This window comes from Bos mutus, chromosome 11 (assembly GCF_027580195.1).
Source record: "Bos mutus isolate GX-2022 chromosome 11, NWIPB_WYAK_1.1, whole genome shotgun sequence".
Classification (NCBI taxonomy): Eukaryota; Metazoa; Chordata; class Mammalia; order Artiodactyla; family Bovidae; genus Bos; species Bos mutus.
The window spans coordinates 35,390,518-35,400,430 of record NC_091627.1 but is presented as its reverse complement, the minus strand read 5'-3'; the positions used below and the strand labels follow the sequence as shown (position 1 = coordinate 35,400,430).

Sequence of the window (9,913 nt, the reverse complement as noted above, 5' to 3'; positions counted from 1 at the left end):
GAGGGTGGGGGGGAGTGAGAAGAGCCCGGAGTGGAGACCGAGAGGAGAGAGGTGGGGGGACCACAGAGGGCAAGGGCCTGGGAGAGCAGCGTCCGTGCCCAGTGCTCTTCGCCCACCCCCCACAGTCCCCAGCACTCCAGCCGTCCAGCGTATGCTCACCTGGGGAGGGCAGCCATGCACAGTTTCACGGGCACCCCAAGAATGACACATAGAGAGGGTGCAGGCGCTACCCCTATTGAGAGCCCCCGGGTGTCAGCACACCCCACCCGGCACCCCTGTGGATCAGCTGATGTGGGCCACGGAGCACATGGGCTGCCATGGGGACCCACACCCCTGAAGACACACGGAGCCCAGGGGGTGGTGGCCCTGTTATCTGCACAGTGAGCACATCACGTGATTCCCTGCCTCGGACAAGGAAGCACTTGAGAGATAAGAGATGTTCCCGGAAGGAAGGGAGGCAGAAAGGGAGGGAGGAAGGGACACCACTGGTTTTTCTTTGGAGGCAACTGAGATGTTTCCAGAAACAGCCCTAGGTTTGTAGGCAAAAGACAAGGCATGCATCCTGGTTCTGCTACTCAGAGCTGCAAACCCTTGACAAAGTCACATCATCTCTAGACACCAAATACACTCATTTGCAAAGTGAGGTGGAAAAGGCTAATTTGTGCACAGGTAGGTGCTCAGAAAGGGCTGTGGGCTTAGATCAGAGAGGTCTGGCTTCCAATCCTCGCTCTACTGCCTGAGAGCCAAGGGACCCAGGGCAGTTACTGAATCCCTCCAAGCCTCACTTTCCTCCCTTGTAATGTGGATGACCATCATAACACCAAGACCTCAGGGTGTGGTGAGGATCACGCACATATGCATTCATCTAATTATCCACCCACCGTTTATTTACTTATATTCTGCTTATTCCCAAAAGGATTTCTGTAGCTATGGGGAAGATTCCTTGCAGCATCAAGGAAGAGGCCTGACACCTGGTTGTGCTGAAAGCCCCGCATCCCTTTCTCTGCCTAACTCACGAGGTTGGGGTGAAGCTCAAATGGGATAATTTTTCAGAAAAATGCCTTGCAAACTGGGGAGTTCCAGACCCATGACAGCTAGATAAAATGGGAAAGAAAAGGATTGAGGGAAGCTGAGGCAGGAATGGACGTCTGGCCTCCTAACAGAAGAGTTTGGGTTCTTGGAGCCCCAAAGGGCACCAGCTAGGGGCCTATATACTTAATTCATAAAGCAGCTCTGGGAGAAGCCATGGCTACAGGGTCCTGTAACGTCAGAGCTGGAAGGAACATGAGATATCATGTATTACTACTCTACCCCTACCCCATTTGACAGATGAGGAAACTGAGGCTCAGAGAAGGAACTAGGCTGGTCTCAGGTCACCCAGGGCAGCAGAGGCAGAGCTGGGGCCAGACTCATTTCCTGATGAAAAGGGTAGGGCTCTGTTTTCTCTGTGAACCTGGCCCGTTTCCCCTCACTCTGGCCTGGGGTGCCTGGAAGCAGGTCTGTAGGAACCTCACATTGTGGGATGAATTCTGGTAGCTGAAGGCAGGAAGGTTTTCTCCCTCCCCTGTGGACCCACCCAGGATGATGTGCCCAGGGGCTCCTGAGCAGTGACTGTGGCCAATGAACATAACCCACAGCTGAGAGCAAACACAGAGCCTCATTGTTAGGGACATCGATTGCTGCACTGGGTTGGGCATTTATTTATTATCACATCTATTTCTTTTCATTAACAGAAGGCAAACATTCCCCACCCCAGTAACTGGAAGGCTACCACCTGTACCAAGGGATAGGTGATGTCTCTTGAGGCTGGGTTGGGAGCAGAACCGACCTACTGACATGGTCCTTCCATCTGATCCAATTCAGACGAGAGTAGGAGAGACTCGGGCCAGACGTGTGGGAGAACTGCCCACACCATCGGGGTCCAAGGGTGTACCACTGAATACCATCGAAAGCTGTGGGGTGGATCGGGAGCCAGAGCTGGTCTTATTCCTAGCTTCTCCTCTCAACTTTCGGCAAGATACTGAACCTCTGTCTTGGTGTACTCATCTGTAAAATATTAGGGGTTGCAAGGATGAAATAGTATACACGTAAAAGCAGCTAGCATAGTCCCTGATATATTGGTGCTCAGTAAGTAACCCGGAGAAGGCAATGGCACCCCACTCTAGTACTCTTGCCTAGCAAATCCCATGGATGGAGAAGCCTGGTAGGCTGCAGTCCATGGGGTTGCTAAGGACTGAGTGACTTCACTTTCACTTTTTACTTTGATGCATTGGAGAAGGAAATGGCAACCCACTCCAGTATTCTTGCCTGGAGAATCCCAGGGACGGCGGAGCCTGGTGGGCTACCGTCTATGGGGTCCCACAGAGTCGGACACGACTGAAGTGACTTAGCAGCAAGTAACCCGGAGCTGTGTCTGAGAGCATGGTGAACCTGTATCTGCAGATGAAACTGTCAGGCCACAGGGACTCCCTACAATACAAGGTGGATCTGAGCTGGGTTGCCCCTGCTTGGGGAAGATAATAGCCTGGAAGTAATCTCACCTGGGGCCAGAGAAATAACCCTGGTAGCCTTCTCAGTCGATCATCATCTTCAGTTTAGCTGTCATTTCGATGTTTCCATCCTTCTCTTGCTCCCAGGGTAGGAGCCCCACACCCCCTCCATCCCACCCTCAGCTCCCCTTTCTCCTTGGGACACACCTGCAGGCCCTTCTCTTCTGCCACCAGCCCTGCCTTTCCCTTGGGAGGTCTAGGTTTCTTCTTGCTCTCATTTCAGAAGATCCAACTTCTCTGGGGTATCCCTGCCCACCCCCTTCCCCCCAGCGAATGTAAGAGGGATTTCACTGGCACCCTCAGCAGAAAGCTTGGGAAGAGCCAGGTTCAGAGGTGCGTGCTAAGTCGCTTCAGTTGTGTCCGACTCGGCAACATTGTGGACCGTAGCCTGCCATATTCCTCGTTCATGGGATTCTCCAGGCAAGAATACTGGAGTGGGTTGCCATGCCCTCCTCCAGGGGATCTTTCTGACCCAGAGATTGAACCCACATCTCTTAGGTCTCCTGCATTGGCAGGCAAGTTTTTTACCACTAGCACCACCTGGAAAGCCCCCAGGCTCTGAGGTAGCTCTATCTAATGAAGGAGGATTGAGTAGGTGGAGTCTGAGGCAGAAAAGTCTGGCCCCGGGGATGTGAAGAGGAGGTCCTCTGGGGGCAGAACAGCAGAAATGCTCGTCCCTTCCTAGCTTCCTCCCACAGGGCACCCCCCGCAGGCCCAGGGCCCCTGGGAGGAGACCCCCACCCACAGCCTCACCCAGGCTGTCTGTGGCTTAGGGGAGGGGCTTCTCATTTTCCAGATCCTTGACTCTCAGCTTGTAATGGATGGTGTGTCACCTCTAGCAAAATGCCTGTCAACAACTCTAGGGATGGGAACTTGAACTCAACTCTTTGGTTTGACCTTAACAGACTGTGAAAGCTGAAAGGATGCCCAGGCATCACAGAGACCGGTTCTTCTTCCAAAGCAACACAGAAGTTCTGCAGGGTGATAAAAAAAAGATGGTAGTCAATAAAATGCCTCCATTTTCAAATAAATTTGGAAATGACTGAATTCAGTGGGCTTCTCTAGTCAGGGCTTCTCAGAGGCTTTTGTAGGCCAGTACAAATTATGAATATCCAGGATGCATTTTCCAAAAGCATCCCTTGGGAAGAGTGATTCCACCAGCCCTTTGGCATTAGGTGAGGAAACTGAGGCACAAGATTCTAGGGAGAGAACCTTCAGTGAGTCAAGGTCTCTTGACCCCAGGGTCTGTGTACTGTCTCTGATTCCAGGATTAAGCTAGGTCATTTTTTTTGAGTTTTGTTTTTGCATTGTAATCAAGGGCATGGGGCAGTGGGAATAGAGTTTATTTATTTAGGCACATTATATATGCTCTGAAGGACAGAACCAGGGCCAGGTAGAGGTTCTTGTTGAGTGGAATTTCAGCTCCACCCAAGGAAGAACTTTAAAATAATTAGACCTGTCTAGACATGAACTGGGAGAAGGAAATGGCAACCCACTCCAGTACTCTTGCCTGGAAAATCCCGTGGACGGTGGAGTCTGGTAGGCTGCAGTCCATGGGGTCGCTAAGAGTCGGACACAACTGAGCAAATTCCCTTTCACTTTTCACTTTCATGCATTGGAGAAGGAAATGGCAACCCACTTCAGTACTTTTGCCTGGAGAATCCCAGGGACAGGGGAGCCTGGTGGGCTTCCATCTATGGGGTCGCACAGAGTCAGACACGACTGAAGCAACTTAGCAGCAGCAGACATGAACTGAGCCAACCCATGAGGTAGCAAGCTTCCCATCATTGGAGGGGTCCAACTCATGCTAACTGACCACCGGGTGGGGTAACAGATGGCTCCCAGAAGATAAGTCCATGTTCCAATCCCCATAACCTAGGAATGTGTTATTTGGAAAAAAGGGTTTATGCAAGTGTCATGAAATTAAGGATTTCAACAGAGGAGCTCATCCTAGATTATCTGGATGAACCCTAAATCCAGTGACAAATGTCTGGATAAGAATGAAGCCAAAGGAGATGGCACACCTAGTGGAGGTGCCCATGTGAAGACCATGGAGACAGATGCTCTAAGGCTACAAAACTCCGCAGCCACCAGGGGCTGAAAGAGGCCCTGTCCACACCCAGAGTTTAGACGTCAGGCGTCCAGAACTGTGGGAGAGTACATTTCTGTCATTTTAGGCCAGCTTGTCTGTGGTAATTTGTCACAGCAGCCACAGGATAAGGATAAGCCACAGGATAAAGAGATGCTGTCAAGGGGAGATAAGCACAGATGGGTGGAGGGAGGCTTCCTTGAATGAACCTTGGGGCCTCTTCTGACCCTCTGCCCAGCGGTCATCATACCTCCAGGACACCTGTGATTCAGTGACAGAAAGCCTGTGCCAGGATTTCCCCATCTGCCCTGGGACGGGGAAGCCAACAGGGCATAAGGCCCGAGTTAGGAAAAGCCAATGGGGGCCGCTTAGTGGCTGCACCCTGGCTGGTGCTCCCTACGGCCCCGGCAAAGACCCCCACTTTGGTGTCTTCAGCAGAGAGTCCCTTAAATCAAAGAACCTACAGCATCTCCACTAACTGATTAGATGACCTGTCCAGTGGGGTGGGGGGTTGGCTTCTGTGAGAGCAGCTTCTGTGTCCATCAAGTGGGGTCTGCCCTTGGGTTCCCTGCCACACACACAGGGAAGGGGGACAGGGCGCCCCCCGAGGACAGCCTGTTCCCTCACTGCTCCACGCAGGCACGTCCACACGCACGCAGGGGCTCTGTTGCAACCGCCTCTCTGCCCCAGAGACAAGCGATAACACGCCCGGCAGCCCGTCTCTTCTTGCTTCAGTCCCTGGCAGAGTAAGACCCAACCCAGGTTGCAGGGCACAGCAGGATTAATTGCCAGGTAGAGGAGGAGGCTGTGGTTTGACTGTCTGAGCAACAACCTGGGGAGAGCTGGGGACAGGAGAGAGAGGAGGGTGAAGCCTCTGCCCCCTTCAAAGCTCCTGACTGCCCCCAAGGCCTGCAGCCATGGCAAAGCCAGTGTCAGTGACTTTGTCCTCCAGCTGGGAGCCCAGCCGATCAGGCACCTGGCTGGCTGCTGCCTGCCTTCTTAGGGAGCAGAATGAGCTTTGCACACCTGGGTGAGCCAAGCGGGGTGCTGGGCAGGAGCCCCAGCCCCGGCACACCTGCGCGTGCGGTTGGCTGGGCTCACCCAGAGCCCAGCTGGCCTTGGGCGTGGGGAGGGTTCCCACTGGCCCAGCTGCAGTCTCACAGGACCCCCCAGCGTCCCCCCACCCCTGCCCCTGGCACCCTCGTGTGTCCCTAGAGCCTCAGAATCTGCTCTCAGAGGTTGGCCTCGCTTCACTTCCCTGCTCCTTCTCCCACTTTCCAAGTCCTCCACAGACTTACCCCAAACAGGACAGGAAACGTGGCATTCTCCCCTCTCCAGGTCAGAGAGGCTTTGTAGCCACGCCCACAGGCTCTGTAAATGTTTGCTTGTAGGCTTGTTTGGCTCAGCTGGGCCAGAAGTGCGTTGAAGCCCACCCCGCTACCCACCGTCCTCGATTGCCTTCTCCCCCTCCCATCACCACCCTAATTTCAGGCTCAACTGTGTGCGTTTAGGGCTTAATTAAACTCTTGTCTTGCTTTCAGAAGAGACATTTTCTGCCCCAGGAGTTGCTACCGAGCTTTGTGAGGAAGGCAGGTCTGAGCAGGCTCCCGGGGGAGAGCCTGCTGGTGGGAGAGACGGCACCATCTCCTAGAAGCGGCCAAGCTGTGGCTGAGGGGGACAAGCAAGGTGGGAGGCACGGAGGCCCCAGCCTTGATGGCGAGGCCACCCTCAAGCACAGGGGGGCCTCCCTGCCTCCATTGCAGCCACTGCGTGCAGCTCTCAATTATCACAGGTCACACCGTCCAGGTCACACTGTTCCCGTGCCCGCCCTGCCCCACCCGGCCCAGCTAGCAGCAGCCTCCAGTGCCTCCCGCCCACTGCTGGCCGCACCCTGGACTCACCATCTGAGATTCCTCCCTCAGGGCCAGCCCCCACCACCCACCCAACCGCCACCCCCAAGGAGCCTTGGGAGGAGGAAAAGGGCCCCATGAGGGGACTCTGCCGTCAAGGTCCTCAACCCAGGTCAAGGCTGCCTTGCACTGGTTCCAGAAGGGACCCTGTGGTATGGAACTTGCTAGAGAAGCATGTCTCGGGGACAGACCTGGGCAAGAAGCCTGGGTCTGCTCCTTACTACCTAGGTATCCTTGAGATGACTTCATCTTTCTGAGCCTCAGTTTCCTCATCTGTAGGTTGGGAGTGCTCATAGACCTCTCCCACAGATGGGGAGGGCAGTTGAAAGAGACAACCGGGGAGAAAGCATTCTATTAAGTCGGATGAAAGGCTGCATAAATAAATATTAGGTAGAATTTCTATCGAGATTAAGCAGGCAGTGGGCAACAGCACTGCTGGAGCTTCATTCCACCCCCTTCCAGCTGCCAAATATCACTCCACGGTCCTCCCACCCCTCCCCCGCCTCCAACGCATTTTACTCAGTGAGCACTGTGTCCCCTGCGTGCCCCGCCCCCCACTCCCCACCCCAGACAGAGACTCATCTCTCTTTCTTTCCTCCAGTTTCAAAGGCCACTCAGGCATCCCCCACTGCTGTTTTTACCAACAGGGAAGCTGAGGCAAGGATCAGGAAAACCCTTGTCCAGACCACACAGCTTGTCTGTGGGGGTCAGAGCCAGGTCTCTAGACACCCTCAGTTCAGTCGCTCAGTCCTGTTCGACTATTTGTGACCCCATGGACTGTAGCATGCCAGGCTTCCCTGTCCATCACCAACCGCCGAAGCTTGCTCAAACTCATGTCCATCGAGTTGGTGATGCCATCCAACCATCTCATCCTCTGTCGTCCCCTTCTCCTCCTGCCTTCAATCTTTCCCCAGACACCCTGCTCAGACCTAAAGCTCCCATCACTGTCACGTCGGAGGAATCTGCTCTCTAACGAATTCTCTGGGTTCCTGTGGGGCAATCATTAACAAACAGGATTCTGGGGAGCATGGATCCAAGTTAGGGTGTCAGGTATCATCAGAGCCAGAAGGGACTTCAGACCAGGGCCCCAAAGAGGGGCAGGAGCTGTCCGGTCACATGCCCTGGCCTCAGACTCTCCCTAGCCTGTTCTGGAGTGGGGAGACACCCTCAGCCCTCTGTCCCAGGAAGCCTGGTCCTCCCCAGAGGATCCCCCAGGCAGGACATGGGGGTGCACTCTAGAAGTCTGGCGGGAAGCCCATGGGCACTGTCCCCAGGTGATCCCTGGTCAGCCCAGTGACTGTGCCATTTCCATCTTCTGAGAGCTTTCCTGTGGGATGACAAAGAACCCAGGGGAGGAGGCTTTTCATCTGCCCCTGGGAGGACCTAGGTGCTGCCTCAGAGCACTTCAAAGCCTTTCCTGCCATGATCTCACATAGCCTTGCCGGCCAGCTGGGATTGGGAGGGAGTCAGGGCTGGGGAACTCTGAGGACTTGGTGGGTAGGGAGAGGTTGTGGAAGAACAGGACTTGTCCAAGGTCACACCTTTGAACAAGTCACTTTTCTTCTGGGTACCTCAGTTTCCCCATCTCTAAAATGATGCCTACTTATGCTTCCTGCTACCCGGATGACTTGTGGCCCGTATGAGTGACGATGAAGGCACAAGCACGTCGTTCGGTCCAACATAGCTGAGCATAACTGGTGGATTCTTCAACAAGCCAGTTTTCTCACCTGTGATACGGGAACGATATGGGAACACTATGCCTATCACAGGTGGGATGTAATCGAATGACACAAGTGCCTTAAATGGGGGCTTGGCACACATGGGGCACCCTATCAGTGCTACTTCTCTCGCCAGATCTCTAGACCAGCTAGTAAAACCCATGCCTAAGGGCCTCCTCCTATTGCCCGCGTCCTCTGAGAGTTCAGTGGCCCAGACTCCCCTTGGCAGCCACTCCAGGGCTCTGGCAGGTAGGAGGCTCTGTTGCTGCTCCCTCAGCCTTACTGCAGGTTGGGCTGGAGCCTACATCATGCGATCCTCTCCCAGGGGCCAGGGGCTGTGAGTTCTAGCCCTCACAGGGCTGCAGACTTATTGTGTGGCCTCTAGCCAACCTCCTGGCTTCTCTCAGTTTCCCCACCAGTAAAAATCGGGCTAATGACCATCAGCCTCCTGCACTGGGATGTAGGGAGAATTAATTAAGGTTTGTAAAAGGCTTTGAGACCCATGGATGAAAGGCCCCAGAGAAGAGCAGAGTATTATTATCCATTATTAGTACTGTTATAGTCCATCCAAAGATCTCAAAGTCTCTTACAAATGGTAATTAGTACCTTGCAGGGATATTTTGAGGGTGATTAGTCCCATTTCACATTTGGGAAAACCAAGGCACAGAGCGAAGTGAAGTCAGAGCAGGGTAGAAAAGGGAAGAGCTGGCCCAGGGTTCCTAGAATCTGTTGCCACCCTGGCTCATATCCTCAGCCCCCAGGGTCCACTTGAGCATCTTCCTTTGGACCAGCCAGCCAGGGCCCACGAGGGGCGGGTGAGGTACTCCCTCACCTGTTCCTCTAAGCCTTCCCTCAGGGCAGCCCATCTCCAGTCTGGCTGGGTGGCAGAAGCTGGCACTGAGGGGACTGGAAGGAGGACCATGAAAGCAGAGGGCACAGTGGGACCGGGGGAGTGGAGACGAGACGCAGGGCAGCTCACTGCTTTGGATGCTGGGTTCAGAAGCTCCCCAAATTCCTCTTGTCACCTGGAGAGTGGGATCACATCAAGTTCCAGTGAACCAACGTGAGTCCAGTCTTCCAAGCTATCTCTCCAAGGGCATTCAACAAGGGGAAGAAGCATGAGGCTCTATGACTGACGAAGTGGGTGGTTCTGGGCTGTCAGTCTATCGAGGACTCACTGGACTAGAGAGCCCCACCCCCATCTGCCTTTTCTGAGGGAAGTCCATTTGCTTCCTGGAGACAATCAGGAGCCCCTGGTGCTTTTGACTGGCTCCCTGGTGCCCTGCTATATGGATATGGTAATTTTTTTTTTTTTTAAGTATCCCAAAGCTGGTAGTTTGAAGACAGGTTGCACTAGTTTGCAGAACAAGCCATGATTCCAAGTACATGGAGTAAAATCAGTGCTTTAAGGTGGCATGCTAAAGAGGTATTCTACAGCAAATCCAGCCTCAGAGCATGAAGCCCCATTGGGGCTGCACAACTCCTAGTCCTTGTCTTGCTCCTCAGCTCCATTCCCTAGGAACCAGAGCACTGAGTGAGCAATACTGATATTCAGAGATGTGTTCTAAATGTTTAATAACAACCTTTCAAAAAGCAAAGCCAAAAAAAAAAAAAGGCAAAAAAGATTGACATGTAGCGTTTGCCAAT

At 53.7% G+C, this 9,913-nt stretch overlaps 1 long non-coding RNA gene across 1 annotated transcript; it reads right to left on the bottom strand.

Annotated features, from left to right (window-relative positions):
* Positions 1 to 1,697: 1,697 nt before the first annotated feature.
* Positions 1,698 to 6,004, bottom strand: LOC138989972 (uncharacterized). Its single transcript, XR_011466162.1, has 3 exons — positions 5,937 to 6,004; positions 3,303 to 3,523; positions 1,698 to 2,046 (listed from the first exon to the last, which is right to left on the bottom strand). It is a non-coding gene; the product is annotated as an uncharacterized lncRNA (long non-coding RNA).
* Between the last annotated feature and the right edge of the window lie 3,909 nt (positions 6,005 to 9,913).